We start from the raw sequence: 18,712 nt of genomic DNA, 5'->3' as shown, positions 1-18,712 counted from the left end.
GGACCCGAGGCCCCCTCCACCCGCACCCGGAGCCGAAAGCCGCCAACAGCAGGGAATACATCAATGGAGCTGCGAATGCATAGGGGATCGACACACCAGACCCAGAGCCGGGCCGGCCCCAGAATAGCCAGGGAGGCTTGATCCACTTCGATAGGCTTCCCGATGAGCACCCCGAAAGCCATGAGGAACGCTACGGTGCGCATGCTAGGAGGGACATCTTCGACCAGAACCCACACATCCGACAAAGAAGAGATCGCTTTAGACCCGTTGGAAGCAGCTTTAACCGAGACCACAAGTTGATTCAGAGGGAGAGTGAAGCTAGTGCAAGAGGAGATCATACGGAGGCTTTCTTTGGAGGGGAAAGTTGTAGCAAAATCGAACTCAGAAAGTTGGCGAATTTGCCAATCCCAACCACCCTCATCCCATAACTGAAGTTCATCTAGAAGGGTCTGGGAAGAAATGCGTTTAGCCTGGACAGAGATAATGCCAACATTGGAAAGCGAAGGGATAGGGGCTGCCTCTAGGATCCCCTTGTCTAAGGCAAAGAAAGAGCACCCTGGAAGGCCAGTGCCATAGTGAACAAAGGCGGGGGGCTTGACACGATTCTGGCAATCCACCATGAGGTGGCCATCTTCTCTGCAGATGAGACAAAAGGGGGGGGGGGTTCACAGCGAGATTGGAAATGCCCGGGGCGGTGACACGCGAAGCAGGTTAGGATGGGGTTGGAGACTTGGGATTGGGGAGGGTTGCGACTAGATCCACGAGGAGGAGGAGGGAGAATGCCATCACCAGACGAGACAGGGCTAGATCCAGCCCCCCGCCCGACAGCAGGGCCAACAGGGTGGCGGACCGGGGCCCCCGACGCCCCACGGGGGACGAAGCGAGACGGGCCACCCCCAGCTGCCACCGAAGCACGCACCGGCGCACCGCCCCGGGGAGCAGCACCCAGCTGGGGGGACGCCTGGGAAGGCCCCGACGAACCCGCCCGACTGGCTGCCGCCACCAGCTCCCAGGGATCGATCGCCGCCGATGGGGCACCAGACGCGGGGGGAGAGGTGCAGAAGGGCCCGAACCCGAGGCGCGAGGAGACACGACGGCCGATGCCGCCGCGACCCTGCCTCCGGGGCGAGGAAGGCCTGAAGCTTGGCATGGAGCGCCACCTCATACTCCAGATCTGCGGCCGCCTCGCCGAAACCATCGCGCCCTCGCTTCTGGCCGGAGACCGCCTCACTGGAGGACGCACGGGAGAGGTCCATCGCAACCACCGCCGCAAAGGAGAGGGAGAGCGGAGGGGGAGGAGGAGATCTGGTGAAGCGTCGAATGGGGAGACGGTAGCGAGTTAGGTCGGATGAGGAAGCCGGAAACCCTAGAAAGGGGGGTACTGCACCCCTCCGCACCCATGAATACCCCGATCGAGCCAGGCCCGGCTCGATAGAAGGCCTCATAGGAGGGGTGGGCTGGACCTGGGCCACCCGCGGCCTAGAGCCCAAAGAAGGAAGAGGGGGAAAAGCAGACAGAGACGACAAGGCAAACCCCGCAACGGGCCCAGCAGGCCCAGGAGCACCCGACGGGGCCCGCTCCGCAGGCGGGGGAGCCAGCGCCGCCCCCGATCACGGATCTAGGGTTGGCACCAACTCCGACACCGCCGGCTCGCCGGAAGCCGCAACTGAGGCCGAGCAAGCAAGAAGATCCGTCGGAGAACCCAACACAGAAGGCGGCACCGTCCCTGCCACACCAGCAGAACCCAACGAGACCACAGCAAGGGACCAACACGACGCACGTCGACGATCATGCGAGACGCGACGCCACCCATCACCCTCCAAGGAAGGCCCAGCGGGGCGCCCCCACCCCCCAGGCGCGAACTTGCACCGGCGACCCACCGCCGCAGCCATGGAAGGACAGCACGCTGAGACAGGGCGGGGCGGAGAGGAGGAAGCCTCAGAGTCCGACTCAGAGCCATCGAGATCCAGAGCCCAAAACTTGTTGGCCCGGAGCGGGGAGATGCGGCCAGAGCGAGGGGGGGGGGACCGAGCGCAGAGCAGGGCGGCACGCGACGCCGGAGCGGAGCCCGGAGGGAGCAGCGGAGGGGTGGAAGGGGGAGACGCAAGGAGCAAGGTCGCCGACGGGGAGGAGCCCAACGCAGGAGTCGCCACATGGGGGAAGGGGGAGGGAGGGGAGCGGAGAGCCATCCGCTCGACCTTGTTTCAAACCAGACGCCAGAAACCCAAAACGAACAGGACAATGTCGAACCCTAAGTTCCGCTATGCTTTCCTTTGTCACAGAATTACCAGAAATACGAAAGGGAGGAGTCAACGGTTGTGAAGAAACGGAGCACTTCCAAGTTTTTGGACGATGATGATGATGAGACTGACAACCATAAGGTAAGCTCACCGAGTGCATCCTCTTAAGGGTAGGAAGAGTTTTCGGAGGAAGACTAAAGACCAAGAGGATGGGAATGATGATGGTGTGAGACAATGTAGCAGGTACCCATTATTAGTTTGTGCTGCTTTCACATGTTGTGATTAAAATTGGTAATTTTGTGTTGCAGAAAACAATAGCACATATTTCTGAGAGGAGTACAAAGGAGAACAAAATAAATGGATGATGAAGACATGTCGACACTCTTGATGTATTCTATTCTTCCAAGGATCCAATTTTTTGGTACATAAAAACGCATAGGTATGAAATGGTCAATCAAAATGTATAACATCGCTTGTCCAAAAAATGTTTTGATGTGTCTTATTTTAGGTCAACATCAAGTGCGGTTTTGTTAATTTAGATAATGATGCTTGGATTGGGGAGACGGAATAGTGAGTGCAGGAAAAAGACCGATGTAATGAAAAAGTTGACACTACTGTTTGATGTGCATGTAGATATGATCAATGTTAAACCACTAGAATTAGGCTACCCCGGTGTAACGCACGGGAAATTATCTAGTAGGAAACAAATGATCGATTTTAAGAAAATTAATGTGTCACCGCTCTCTTGATCAAACTCCTTCGCCTCGCTCCGTCCCAGGTATCTCTATTCACGCAGGAAAACAGGAAACTTTTTATCACCTTGCTTTCCTATTTGTTCTCTACCAAATCAACGATAGACCCCTAGAGAAAACAAATGCCCCACCCCTTCTCTAACTCCCGAGCGAGGGTATCCAGCTCGCGCGCACGCCGCTACCACCATCCTTCCGCTAGCCGAGACCTCCCTCCCCTATGGAGACCAATGTGCAATTGTGCGTTGGGACCGGCACTATCATCGCCAAGCCGGAGATCAAGAAGCTCTAGTCCAGCATCCAGGCGCGGGCGGGCCCCAAGATTGCAGGGTGCCGCGTGATCATGGTGGAGGCGCACCAGATCCCGGAGCACCCGCGCTCGTGTCGCGTGGCCCTGTTTGGCGACGCAGCGGGGTATGTGACCCAGTGCTTCGGCGAGGGCATCTACTTCACGGCCAAGTCCGGGTAGCTTTGCGTGTAGGCGATGGGCGATGGCCAAGGAACGGCGACTGAAGAGCGTGGTGACGGAGGCCGGGATCAGGCGCGGGTACCTGCGGCGGTGGGACGATGAGTTCGTGCTGATGTTCAGAATCTTGGACGCAAGGCGCTGGTGGTCAGCTAGGGTGGACGTTCAAGTGCCACCTGCACAAGAGGATGGCGCCCGGCGAGCCGTGGGCCGACCTCCAGCTGGTGTGGCGCACCACAGGCAGCATGGTTTGATACAACATCCTCGGCAAGGAGGTCCAACGGATCCAACAACTCAAGTTGCCGCGGGCTTAGAAAAATCCCTTCCATTCTCTTTCTGCAGGCAATGGGTACCGCCGATACAGTACTGAATAATGAGGTGAACCACCAGTCCACCATTGAGCACCATTTGATCTGCGTCTGCTACTTTGCAATCTTTGCAACTAGTCTTCCCTGCAAAATGACCGACTTGCCACACAAGTTGTGCTCGTGCTGACATGGCGCTGCCGCTGGTTAATTCCTTGTGTTGGAGAGGCCTAGAAGTTGGGCATCTATAGATGCTTGTCAGTCTGAACTCTGAAGGTATTGGTCTGGTGTTCTCTAAAATACTATTGACTGATCACCACATATTCAATCATTGGAAACATGCACTTCTCTTGTTTTCTTGAACTGGTGTTAACCTCTTTGACGTGATTACTGTGTTTTTCTTGTTTCAGAAAATAATATTATTTGAGAAAATCTTGCTATCTAAATACCACTTGGGGGCACCTGATATTATACTAACTTGCTGGAGCCTAGAACTAAACTATTAAGGTCCATATGTACTTGTAGACATATCACGTTCTTCACATCCTTTGATGTCAAATTGTAGACATGGAGCTGTTTGTAGTTTATTTTTTCGAATGTTTCCATAGACTTGCTAAAGTTAAAGGAATATTTCCAAAGATGGTGAACTTCAAATAATGTTGTTTTTTCGCCTGTGAACTTATCAAGTTTCGGTGTATGTTTTTCTGCTATTTTGCTTGACCTTAACATAAAATATCTTTCAATAGGGCAAATGTGACTCCTAATTGTTGTAGTTTCTCACTCGTCACGAAGGTGGTCTATGTTTTTTTGTTGTTGTTTTTGTGCTAGGCGTTATGGAAGGTGATGCCGAGACACACTTGTCAAGCTGGAGTAGGAGGAAATGATGGTAGCGAGCTAGGGGATATGAATGATAGACATCGATGGAGATGATGCGACAAGCGAAGGAGAAAGGTGGGGGAATGTGGAAGGAGGGAGGGGGCGATGAAGCCGAGAGAAAGGAGGTAGACATCAAAGGAGTTGGCATAGGATGAAAGCAAAGTTGCGCCCCAAGGTTAGATCGCCATTGTGTTGTGACTGTTCCCTTTCCATCAATGCTCATGTTCATTGTATTTTTTTAAAGTCCGCAACTTTGGCAGCTCCACACAATTGTTGTCGAGGAAGATGGTAAACTCATTTAGGATGATTGTTGGGGTTATTGTGAAGCTCAATGTTTGGTGTAGTCTAGTGACAAAGAGGACAAGCCACTAGACACGAGTAACTGATAAATTTGTGCAATCACTTCCATTTTTTTAGGAACATAGGTTGTAATTGATTTGGTAGGTGGACCTTCAGGTGAAGGACAAATTACATCATTGTGACATCAAATAATTGTTCATTGATTAGTCACTTATGACGATAAATTTGCAACGCGAAGTACGTATCTGAAAGTATCGTTATTTGATTTATTTATTTTGCGAAATCTCATAGGCCTAATTTTTTTTGCGTTAGTCACTTTTTGCTTTGTACGAGGCTGAAGGTGGGGACGGCGATGTTGAGCCGTGTATGAGTGGGAGCCGGCGAGAGCAAGTCCGAAACTGGGCAAGACGACGATGGGGGAGGTCGATGCGAGGGCGGGCAGCGATAGCAGGCAGCCGCGGAGGGTGAATGCAGGCGGTTAGGCCTGCATAGGCCATGGGAAAGGAGGAGTCATCATGGGAGAGGAGGAAGATGGTGTGGGAGGGAGATGAACATTTGGTGGCTTGCTCCTAAATGTTGGATATTGATCTGATGGTCAAAAATAAAAGTGGTGGGCACTGCAATTTTTTTTAGGTATAGTTGCCCCTTAATTTATTTACCATCATTTGCCCGTCGCAAAGCACGGGCATTCTACTAGTATTTAGAGTTTCTGAGTGAATCTTTTTGCTTTAGGTCACAAAAATTATAAACTTTTTGTTAGTGCCAATAGTTTTCAAATTTGAATAGTTTAAATTTGAATTATTTGAAATTTGTGTGAATCACTAGTTTGTGAACAACTTTACTTTAAAAATAGATTTTTCAGTGATTTTTTTGTTGTTAGTGTGTTTTATCATTATATTCAATTTGGTAATTCGTAGGTTATTTTAAAAAATGAAATGTGTTTGTAACAGATGAGTTTTCGTCCGAAACCTGATACTTCGGAAGAGATTGTTCATTTTTGTACAAGAAGTGCATCCAGTTTTTGTCGTAACCCTATCAACTTTTTAGCACCTGCTATGTGGGTGAAATTATAATACCATGCCAACTTTCAACCTTTTCAGAGTTCATTTGTAGCGATTTTCAATTTCAGGGTCATTTAGCTCAAAAAAATCAGTAAATGCATGAAAAATAGCAAACAAAGTCACAAGGGGTTGAAAATTGATGACGTGGCTTTGAATGATGCATACTGAACGCATAAAAAGTCTCGAAATGAAATAAGTTAAAAAATGAAATGCCTTTGTAACAGATGAGTTTTCGTATGAAACCTTGATACTTCGAAAGAGATTGTCCATTTTGTACACGAAGTGCATTCAGTTTTTACCGTAACCCTCTCAACTTTCTAGCACATTCTATGTGGGTGAAATGATGATACCATGCCAACTTTTGACCTTTTCATAGTTCATTTGTAGTGCTTTTCAATTTTAGGGTCATTTAGCTCAAGAAAAATCGGTAAATGCATGAAAAATAGCAAATAAAGTCAGAAAGGGTTGAAAATTAATGACGTGGCTTTGAATGTTGCATATTGAACGGACAAAAAGTCTGGCGTTGAAATAAGTTTAAAAAACGAAATGCCTTTGTAACAGATGGATTTTAGTCTGAAACCCTGATACTTCGAAAGAGATTGTCCATTTTGTAAAGTAAGCAACAACAAATCATAATGCATGAAATAATTTGTTTGGACATAATATTTCTTCGTGTTTCAAATGCCAAAACGCATAAGTACCCTAACTATTACAAAGATTCCCTCCGATTTGTCCGAAGTAGGACTTTCCAGATATATAATTCTGGAAACTCACTAGAGAAGAAAGTGATGACGGTGAAGCCTCTCACATCCCAGAGTGGATCTTAGGGTATAAAACTTTTTCTTCGTGTGTGTCCCTTTGCACCGTAACCATGGACAATCATCATCATTTAACTGGATGCTCGGGTCAATATTCACTGTGAAGGGAGCAATTTCATGAAACTTTTCATAATCTTCTGACATGCCTGTCTTGTCCTCCACTCCCATGATGTTTCTTTTCCCTAAAAGAACTATGTGGCGCTTTGTCTCATTGTATGATGTATTCGCTTCCTTATCTTTTTTTCTTTTTCTCGGCTTCGTAGACATGTCCTTCACATAGAAAACCTGCGCCATATCATTGGCTAGGACGAATGGTTCGTCTGCGTATGCAAGATTGTTCAGATCCGCTGTTGTCATTTCGTACTACGGGTCTTCCTTTACGCACCTCCTACTGAGGGAGTCCTGGATTAAGGGGTCCTCGGATGGACGAGCTATGCGACATGGGCTGGACTGATGGGCCGTGAAGATACGAAGGCCTTCCCCCGTGTCCGGATGGGACGCTCCTTTGTGTTGATTGCAAGCTTGGTGTTCGGATGTGAAGATTCATTTCTCTATAAACCGACTCTGTACAACCCTAGGCCCCTTCGGTGTCTATATAAACCGGAGGGTTTAGTCTATAGAGGCAATCATAATCATACAGGTTAGACATCTAGGGTTTAGCCGTTACGGTCTCGAGGTAGATAAACTCTTGTAATCCCTATATTCATCAAAGTCAATCAAGCAGGAAGTAGGGTATTACCTCCATTAAGAGGGCCCGGACCTGGGTAAACATGGTGTCCCCTGCCAACTGTTACCTTCGATTCTCAGACGCACAGTTCGGGACCCCCTACCCGAGATCGGCCGGTTTTGACACCGACATTGGTGCTTTCATTGAGAGTTCCTATGTGTTGTCGATAGAAGGATCGATGGCTCGCCTTGTCATCAACGACAAAATCACCCGTGGAAGAGCCCTAGCCCCTGGGAAGATCCTCCAGCTCGGCAGTTTCACTATGGGCGCCCGCCCGACCATTAAGCCCAAGATGGTCTCTCAGATCACCAAAAATCATCTTCGCATTGACCCCAAAAACATCGATAGGATGGATCCGGCAGATATCTCATCTTTGAATGAACTGCTATATTGCATCACCGCCCTGGGGGTCGCAACAGACTATGATCTGATTGGGCTTAAACCCAATCAGAGGGAAATCAGGTCCCCACCTGTCACCCACCTGGTGACAGTTGTGGAGGAGCAAGTTGAGGGTACATCTCCTCCTATGCTAAGAACAAACTATGTTCGGATCTCCGAGCCCTACGAGCCGGATACCCATCTTCGGGAAGAGACCTTTCGTCCTCCAAACATAGAACCACGCATTGAGCCCAAAAATTCCTAGGACACTCCGGATCCTGGGCCAGTAGCTGATACATCTCCAACGTATCTATAATTTTTGATTGGTCCATGCTATATTATCTACCGTTTTGGACATTATTGGGCTTTATTATCCACTTTTATATGATTTTTGGGACTAACATATTAACCCAGAGCCTAGTGCCAGTTTCTGTTTTTTCATTGTTTTAAGAGTATCGTAGAAAAGGAAAATCAAACGGAGTGCAATTGACCTGAAACTTCACGGAACTTATTTTTGGACCAGAAGAAACCCAGAAGACTTGGAGTGCACGTAAGGGGATCAACGAGGAAGCCGGAGGCAGGGGGTGCGCCCACCCCCTGGGCGCGCCCTCCACCCTCGTGGGCCCCTCGTGGCTCCCCTGACGTACTTCTTCCTCCTATATATACCCATATACCCTAAAACGATCGGGGAGCATAATAGATCGGGAGTTCCGCCGCTAGAAGCCTCCGTAGCCACCGAAAGCTAATCTAGACCCGTTCCGGCACCCTGCCGAAGGGGGAATCCTTCTCCGATGGCCATCTTCATCATCCCGGTGCTCTCCATGACGAGGAGGGAGTAGTTCTCCCTCGGGGCTGAGGGTATGTACTAGTAACTATGTGTTTGATCTCTCTCTCTCTCGCGTTCTTGAGGTGATACGATCTTGATGTATCGCGAGCTTTGCTATTATATTTGGATCCTATGATGTTTCTTCCCCCATCTACTCTCTTGTAATGGATCGATTTTTCCCTTTGAAGTTATCTTATCGGATTGAGTCTTTAAAGATTTGAGAACACTTGATGTATGTCTTGACGTGCGTATCTATGGTGACAATGGGATATCACGTGATTCACTTGATGTATGTTTTGGTGATCAACTTGCGGGTTCCGCCCATGAACCTATGCATAGGGGTTGGCACACGTTTTCGTCGTGATTCTCCGATAGAAACTTTGGGGCACTCTTTGAGGTTCTATGTGTTGGTTGAATAGATGAATCTGAGATTGTGTGATGCATATCGTATAATCATACCCACAGATACTTGAGGTGACATTGGAGTATCTAGGTGACATTAGGGTTTTGGTTGATTTGTGTCTTAAGGTGTTATTCTAGTACAAACTCTAGGGCTGTTTGTGACACTTATAGGAATAGCCCAACGGATTGATTGGAAAGAATAACTTTGAGGTGGTTTCGTACCCTACCATAATCTCTTCGTTTGTTCTCCGCTATTAGTGACTTTGGAGTGACTCTTTGTTGCATATTGAGGGACAGTTATGTGATCCAATTATGTTATTATTGTTGAGAGGACTTGCACTAGTGAAAGTATGAACCCTAGGCCTTGTTTCCTAGCATCGCAATACCGTTTACGCCCACTTTTATCATTAGTTACCTTGCTGTTTTTATATTTTTCAGATTACAAAAACCATTATCTACTATCCATATACCACTTGTATCACCATCTCTTAGCCGAACTAGTGCACCTATACAATTTACCATTGTATTCGGTGTGTTGGGGACACAAGAGACTCTTTGTTATTTGGTTGCAGGGTTGCTTGAGAGAGACCATATTCATCCTACGCCTCCTACGGATTGATAAACCTTAGGTCATCCAGTTGAGGGAAATTTGCTACTCTCCTACAAACCTCTGCACTTGGAGGCCCAACAACGTCTACAAGAAGAAGGTTGTGTAGTAGACATGAAGCTCTTTTCTGGCACCGTTGCCGGGGAGGTGAGTGTTTGAAGGTATATCTTTAGATCTTGCAATCGAGTTTTTTAGTTTCTTGTTTTATCACTAGTTTAGGTTATAAAAGAAAATTACAATAAATGGAATTAAGTTTGCCTCATACGATTCATCTTTTTAATATCTTTCGTGAGTATGATGGAAAGGAAAATTGTGCCAAAGTGTTAGAAGAAGAATGCATTAAAATGTTTGGCACTAAATCTTTGAATGATGAGCATGATTGCAATGTTGTTAGTATGAATTCCTTGAATATCCATGATGCTAATGATATGCAAAGCCATAAGCTTGGGGAAGCTATGTTTGATGAAGATGATATTTTTTGTCCCCCAAGTTTTGATGAGCAAATTTATTATGATGAAAGCATGCCTCCTATTTATGATGATTATATTGATGAAAGTGGATTTGGAGAGGTCATGACTTTATTTAGAGACGAATCCACTATTTTGGAAGAGGTTCCAATTGATTATGAGAACAAAGTTGCTATCTATGATGATTATTGTGATGACTTGTATGCTATAAAGAATAATGATATTCATTAAACTTTTCATCATGATTTTAGTTTTCAATTGGATTATGCCTCACATGATAATTATTTTGTTGAGTTTGCTCCCACTATTATTCATGAGAAGAATTTTGCTTGTGTGGAGAGTAATAAAATTTATATGCTTGTAGATCATGAAAAGAATGCTTTATGTGATAGTTATATTGTTGAATTCATTCATTATGCTACTGAAAATTATTATGAGGAAGGAATATATGCTTGTAGGAATTGCAATAATATCAAGTTTCTCTCTGTGTGCTTAAAACTTTGAAGTTATGCTTGTTTTGCCTTCCTATGCTAGTTGATTATTGTTCCCATAAGTTGTTTGCTCACAAAATCCCTATGCATAGGAAGAGGGTTAGGCTTAAATGTGCTTGTCATATGCTTCATGATGCTCTCTTTATGTTTCAATTCTTATCTTTTATGTGAGCATCATTGAAATCATCATACCTAGCTAGGGGCATTAAACGATAGCGCTTGTTGGGAGACAACCCAACTTTATTTTTGTCCCTTGCTTTTTGTTCCTGTTTAGTAATAAATAAATCATATATACTATTTTTAGATGTGGTTTTATGCTTTTAATTAGTGTTTGTGCCGAGTAGAACCTTTGGGAAGGCTTGGGGAAAGTCTTTGCGATCATGCTGTAAAAAACAGTAACTTTAGCGCTCACGAGAATTGCTGCCATTTTTATTTGGAGTGTGATATTTAGTTAATTCTTTTTAAAGATGATTACTAGATAAATTCCTCACATCCAGCAATTTATTTTAGAATTTTTGGGGTTCGAGAAGTTTGCGTTAGTTACAGATTACTACAGACTGTTTTGTTTTTGATAGATTCTGTTTTTTCATGTGTTGTTTACTTATTTTGATGAATCTATGGCTAGTAAAAGAGTTTATAAACCATAGAGAAGTTGGAATACAGTAGGTTTAACACCAATATAAATAAATAATTAGTTCATTACAGTACCTTTAAGTGGTGTTTTGTTTTCTTTCGCTAACGGAGCTCACGAGATTTTCTACTTTGAGTTTTGTGTTGTGAAGTTTTCAAGTTTTGGGTAAAGATTCGATGGACTATGGAATAAGGAGTGGCAATATCCTAAGCTTGGGGATGCCCAAGGCACCCCAAGGTAATATTTAAGTACAACCAAAATCCTAAGCTTGGGGATGCCCCGGAAGGCATCCCCTCTTTCGTCTTCATTCATCGGTAACTTTACTTGGAGCTATATTTTTATTTACCACATGATATGTGTTTTGCTTGGAGCATCATTTTATTTTATTTTGTTTTGCTTGCTGTTTGAATAAAATACCAAGATCTGAAATTCTTAAATGTTAGAGAGTCTTCACATAGCTACATAATTATTTAACTACTCATTGATCTTCACTTACATCTTTCAGAGTAGTTTGTCATTTGCTCTAGTGCTTCACTTATATCTTTTAGAGCATGGTGGTAGTTTTATTTTGAAGAAATAGATGATATCTCATGCTTCACTTATATTATTTTGAGAGTCTTTATAACAGCATGGTAGTTTGATTTGGTTATGAAACTGGTCCTAATATGATGGGCATCCAAGAGGGATATAATAAAAACTTTCATATAGAGTGCATTGAATACTATCAGAAGTTTGATACTTGATGATTGTTTTGAGATATGGAGGTAATAATATCAAAGTCGTGCTAGTTGAGTAGTTGTGAATTTGAGGAATACTTGTGTTGAAGTTTGCAAGTCCCGTAGCATGCACGTATGGTAAAGGTTGTGTAACAAATTTGAAACATGAGGTGTTATTTGATTGTCTTCCTTATGAGTGGCGGTCAGGGACGAGCGATGGTCTTTTCCTACCAATCTATCCCCCTAGGAGCTTGCGCGTAGTGCCGAGGGTTTTGATGACTTGTAGATTTTCGCAATAAGTATGTGAGTTCTTCATGACTAATGTTGAGTCCATGGATTATACGCACTCTCACCCTTCCATCATTGCTAGCCTCTTCGGTACCGTGCATTGCCCTTTCTCACATTTGAGAGTTGGTGCAAACTTCGCTGGTGCATCCAAACCCCGTGATATGATATGCTCTTTCACACATAAACCTCTTTATATCTTCCTCAAAACAGCCACCATACCTACCTATTATGGCATTTCCACAGCCATTTCGAGATATATTGCCATGCAACTTTCCACCATTCCGTTTATCATGACACATTCATCATTGTCATATTGCTTAGCATGATCATGTAGTTGACATAGTATTTGTGGCAAAGCCACAGTTCATAATTCTTTCATACATGTCACTCTTGGTTCATTGCATATCCCAGTACACCGCCGGAGGCATTCATATAGAGTCATATCTTGTTCTAAGTATCGAGTTGTAATTCTTGAGTTGTAAATAAATAGAAGTGTGATGATCATCATTTTCTAGAGCATTGTCCCAAGTGAGGAATAAAAAAAGAGAAAGGCCATAAAAAGAGAAGGCCTAAAAAAAGAGAGAAAGGCCATAAAAAAGAGAAGGCCAAAAAACAACAAAAAAATGAGAGAAAAAGAGAGAAGCGACAATGCTACTATCCTTTGCCACACTTGTGCTTCAAAGTAGCACCATAATCCTCATGACAGAGAGTCTCTTGTTTTGTCACTTTCATATACTAGTGGGAATTTTTCATTATAGAACTTGGCTTGTATATTCCAACAATGGGCCTCCTGAAGTGCCCTAGGTCTTCGTGAGCAAGCAAGTTGGATGCACACCCACTTAGTTTCTTTTGTTGAGCATTCATACATTTATAGCTCTAGTGCATCCGTTGCATGGCAATCCCTACTCCTTGCATTAACATCAATCGATGGGCATCTCCATAGCTCATTGATTAGCCTCGTTGATGTGAGACTTTCTCCTTTTTGTCTTCTCCACATAACCCCCATCATCATATTCTATTCCACCCATAGTGCTATGTCCATGGCTCGCACTCATATATTGCGTGAAAGTTTATAGGTTTGATATTACTAAAGTATGAAACAATTGCTTGGCTTGTCATCGGGGTTGTGCATGATGAGAGCATTCTTGTGTGACGAAAATGGAGCATGACTAAACTATATGATTTTGTACGGATGAACTTTCTTTGGCCATGTTATTTTGAGAGGACATAATTGCTTAGTTAGTATGCTTGAAGTATTATTATTTTTATGTCAATATGAACTTTTATCTTGAATCTTTCGGATCTGAATATTCATACCACAATTAAGAAGAATTACATTGAAATTATGCCAAGTAGCACTCCACATCAAAAATTCTGTTTTTATCATTTACCTACTCGAGGACGAGCAGGAATTAAGCTTGGGGATGCTTGGTACGTCTCCATCGTATCTATAATTTTTGATTGCTCCATGCTATATTATCTACTGTTTTGGACATTATTGGGCTTTATTATCCACTTTTATATGATTTCTTGGACTAACCTATTAAACCAGAGCCCAGTGCTAGTTTCTGTTTTTTCCTTGTTTTAAGAGTATCGCAGAAAAGGAAAATCAAACGGAGTCCAATTGACCTGAAACTTCACGGAACATATTTTTGGACCAGAAGAAACCCAGAAAACTTGGAGTGCACGTAAGGGGATCAACGAGGAAGCCACGAGGCAGGGGGGGCGCCCACCCCCCTTGGGCGCGCCCTCCACCCTCGTGGCTCCCCTGATGTACTTCTTCCTCCTATATACACCCATATACCCTAAAACGACCGAGGAGCACAATAGATCGGGACTGCCGTCGCCAGAAGCCTCCGTAGCCACCGAAAGCCAATCTAGACCCGTTCCGGCGCCCTGCCGGAGGAGGAATCCTTCTCTGGTGGCCATCTTCATCATCCTGCTGCTCTCCATGATGAGGAGGGAGTAGTTCTCCCTCGGGGCTGAGGGTATGTACCAATAGCAATGTGTTTGATCTCTCTCTCTCTCTCTCGTGTTCTTGAGGTGATACGATCTTGATGTATCGCGAGCTTTGCTATTATATTTGGATCCTATGATGTTTCTTCCCCCTCTACTCTCTTGTAATGGATCGAGTTTCCCCTTTGAAGTTATCTTATCGGATTGAGTCTTTAAAGATTTGAGAACACTTGATTATGTCTTGACGTGCGTATCTATGGTGACAATGGGATATCACGTGATTCACTTGATGTATGTTTTGGTGATCAACTTGGGGGTTCCGCCCATGAACATATGCATAAGGGTTGGCACACATTTTTGTCGTGATTCTCTGGTAGAAACTTTGGGGCACTCTTTGAGGTTCTATGTGTTGGTTGAATAGATGAATCTGAGATTGTGTGATGCATATCGTATAATCATACCCACGGATACTTGAGGTGACATTGGAGTATCTAGGTGACATTAGGGTTTTGGTTGATTTGTGTCTTAAGGTGTTATTCTAGTACGAACTTTAGGGTTGTTTGTGACACTTATAGGAATAGCCCAACAGATTGATTGGAAAGAATAACTTTGAGGTGGTTTTGTACCCTACCATAATCTCTTCCTTTGTTCTCCGCTATTAGTGACTTGTATCATCATCTCTTCGCCGAACTAGTGCACCTATACAATTTACCATTGTATTGGGTGTGTTGGGGACACAAGAGACTCTTTGTTATTTGGTTGCAAGGTTGCTTGAGAGAGACCGTCTTCATCCTACGCCTCCTACGGATTGATAAACCTTAGGTCATCCACTTGAGGGAAATTTGCTTCTGTCCTACAAACCTCTGCACTTGGAGGCCCAACAACGTCTACAAGAAGAAGGTTGTGTAGTAGACATCAGTAACCTCAGAAATCTTTCAAATTCCGGATTCCACAGTGGGTCAGGGCTCGGATTTAAACCCACCCACCCACCACAAGCAATACTCTCCAAGCAATTCCGGTCCCCCGGACATATGCGACATAATGTATGTACGCCAGCATGATACGTCTCCAATGTATCTATAATATTTGATTGTTCCATGTTGTTTTATTATCAATCTTGGATGTTTTATAATCATTTTATAGTCATTTTATATCATTTTTGGTACTAACCTATTGACATAGTGCCAAGTGCCAGTTGCTATTTTTCCTTGTTTTTTACATCGCGGAAAATCAATATCAAACGGAGTCCAAATGCCACGAAACTTTACGGAGATTTTTTATGGGCCCGAAGGAAGGCAATGGGCCCTGGTTGCACCTGTGGGTGCCCCGAGGGGGGCACAACCCACCAGGGCGCGCCAGGAGGCCCAGGCATGCCCTGGTGGGTCATGCCGACCTCGGGTGCCCCCCGGACCGCCTCTTTGCTCTATAAATACCCCCAAAATACCAGAACCCTAGGGGAGTCGACAAAATATTCATCCAGCCGCCGCAGAGTCCAGAACCACTAGATCCAATCTAGACACCATCACGGAGGGGTTCACCACTTCCATTGGTGCCTCTCCGATGATGCGTGAGTAGTTCTTTGTAGACCTTCGGGTCCGTAGTTAGTAGCTAGATGGCTTCATCTGTCTCTCTCTCTTGATTCTCAATACAATGGTCTCTTGGAGATTCATATGATGGAACTCTTTTATGGTGTGTTTGTTGGGATCAATGAACTTTGAGTTGATGATCAGATCTATCTTTTTATATCCATGAAAGTATTTGAGTTTCTTTGATCTCTTTTATGCATGATCTCTTATAACCTCATATTTCTTCTCCGATATTAGGGTTTTGTTTGGCCAACTTGATCTATTTATCTTGCAATGGGAAGAGGTGCCCAGTAGTGGGTTCGATCTTACGGTGCTTGATCCCAGTGACAGGAAAGGAACCGACACGTATGTGTCGTTGCTACTAAGGATAAAAAGATGAGATCCATATCTACCGCCATATAGATAAACGGATCTTGTCTACATCATGTCATCGTTCTTATTGCATTACTCCATTTTTCCATGAACTTAATACACTAGATGCATGCTAGATAGCGGTCGATGTGTGGAGTAATAGTAGTAGATGCAGGCAGGAGTCGGTCTACTAATCTTGGATGTGATGCCTATGTAATGATCATTGCCTGGATATCATCATAATTACATGAGGTTCTATCAATTGCCCAACAGTAATTTTTTTACCCACTGTTTGCTATTTTTCTCGAGAGAAGCCACTAGTGAAACCTACAGCCCCGGGTCTTCTTTCTCATATATTTGCCTTGCGATCTACTTTTCCTTTGCATTTTTATTCAAATCCAAAAATACTTTGCTGCACTTTATTTTATTTGTGATCTATTATTTCAATCTATTACAACTTTCTCCCGTCAACACGCAATTTCTGGCGCCGTACCCCGAAAGGGATTGACAACCCCTTTAACACGTCGGGTTGCGAGGTGTTGTTATTTGTGTGTAGGGGCTGTTTACGTTGTGTTGCTTGGTTCACCTACTAGTTCGATAATCTTGGTTTCATAACCGAGGGAAATACCTACCGTCGTTGTGCTACATCATCCTCCCTCTCCAGGGAATTACCGACGTAGTTGCAGCTACTATCAGTGTCAAAACCGGCGGATCTCGAGTAGGGGGTCCCGAACTGTGCGTCTAAGGCGGATGGTAACAGGAGGCGGGGGACACGATGTTTACCCAGGTTCGGGCCCTCTTGATGGAGGTAATACCCTACGTCCTGCTTGATTGATCTTGATGGTATGAGTATTACAAGAGTTGATCTACCACGAGATCGTAGAGGCTAAACCCTAGAAGCTAGCCTATGGTATGATTGTATCTTGTCCTACGGACTAAACCCTCCAGTTTATATAGACACTAGAGGGGGCTAGGGTTACACAGAGTCGGTTACAAGGGAGGAGATCCACATATCTGTATTGCCAAGCTTGCCTTCCACGCCAAGGAAAGTCCCATTCAGACACGGGACAAAGTCTTCAATCTTGTATCTCCATAGTCCAACAGTTCGGCCAAAGGATATAATCCGGCTGTCCGAAGACCCCCTAATCCAGGACTCCCTCAGTAGCCCCTGAACCAGGCGTCAATGACGATGAGTCCGGCGCGCAGATTTGTCTTCGGCATTGCAAGGTGGGTTCCTCCTCCGAATACTCCATAGAAGATTTTGAACACAAGGATAGTGTCCGGCTCTGCAAAACAAGTTCCACATACCACCGTAGAGAGAATAATATTTCCACAAATCTAATCCGCTGACACGTTTAGCAGCATGACATCATGTCATGGCCCGGTCACTATTCGAACCGTTTTTCTCAACCAGCACTACATATCGTGAGGCAATTTTCTTGACACGTCTTGTCAAAGCAGAGATCGTGTCCCCCTATCACGGGATTCTCATCAATACGGATGTGGGTAACCCAACATCGCCATCAATTATGGCGCTTGGGGAATAAGAGGTTTTACCAGGTGAGTGGGGAGGCACACCGCTGATAACCCATAAGTATAGGGGATCGCAACAGTTTTTGAGGGTAGAGTATTCAACCCAAATTTATTGATTTGACACAAGGGGAGCCAAAGAATATTCTCAAGTATTAGCAGCTGAGTTGTCAATTCAACCACACCTGGAAACTTAGTATCTGCAGCAAAGTGTTTAGTGGCAAAGTAATATGATAGTGGTGGTAGCGGCAACAAAAGTAAAGACAGCAAAAGTAATGTTTTTGGTATTTTGTAGTGATTGTAACAGTAGCAATGGAAAAATAAATAAGCGTAAACCAGTATATGGAAAACTCGTAGGCACCGGATCAGTGATGGATGATTATGCCGGATGCGGTTCATCATGTAACAGTCATAACATAGGGTGACATAGAACTAGCTCCAATTCATCAATGTAATGTAGGCATGTATTCCGTATATAGTCATACATGCTTATGGAAAAGAACTTGCATGACATCTTTTGTCCTACCCTCCCGAGGCAGCGGGGTCCTATGGGAAACTAAGGGATATTAAGGCCTCCTTTTAATAGAGAACCAGAACAAAGCATTAACACATAGTGAATACATGAACTCCTCAAACTACGATCATCACCGGTAGGTATCCCGATTATTGTCATTTCGGGGTTAACAGATCATAACACATAATAGGTGACTATAGACTTGCAAGATAGGATCAAGAACACTCATACATTGATGAAAACATAATAGGTTCAGATCTGAAATCATGGCACTCAGGCCCTAGTGACAAGCATTAAGCATAGCAAAGTCATAGCAACATCAATCTCAGAACATAGTGGACACTAGGGATCAAACCCTAACGAAACTAACTCGATTACATGATAGATCTCATCCAACCCATCACTGTCCAGCAAGCCTACGATGAAA

At 44.5% G+C, this 18,712-nt stretch overlaps 1 long non-coding RNA gene across 1 annotated transcript in view; it reads left to right on the top strand.

The window, feature by feature from the left end:
- Window positions 1–4,999, top strand: part of LOC119316487 — an 11,915-nt gene extending 6,916 nt beyond the window's left edge. Inside the window, exon 5 of the long non-coding RNA XR_005153031.1 lies at window positions 4,589–4,999. This is a non-coding gene — a long non-coding RNA (uncharacterized LOC119316487). The remainder of the gene's footprint in view (window positions 1–4,588) is intronic.
- The last annotated feature ends 13,713 nt before the right edge of the window (window positions 5,000–18,712 follow it).

Source organism: Triticum dicoccoides, chromosome 6A, assembly GCF_002162155.2.
Source record: "Triticum dicoccoides isolate Atlit2015 ecotype Zavitan chromosome 6A, WEW_v2.0, whole genome shotgun sequence".
Classification (NCBI taxonomy): domain Eukaryota; kingdom Viridiplantae; phylum Streptophyta; class Magnoliopsida; order Poales; family Poaceae; genus Triticum; species Triticum dicoccoides.
The sequence above is the reverse complement of the archived record's forward strand: the minus strand, read 5'-3'. Positions and strand labels throughout refer to the sequence as shown.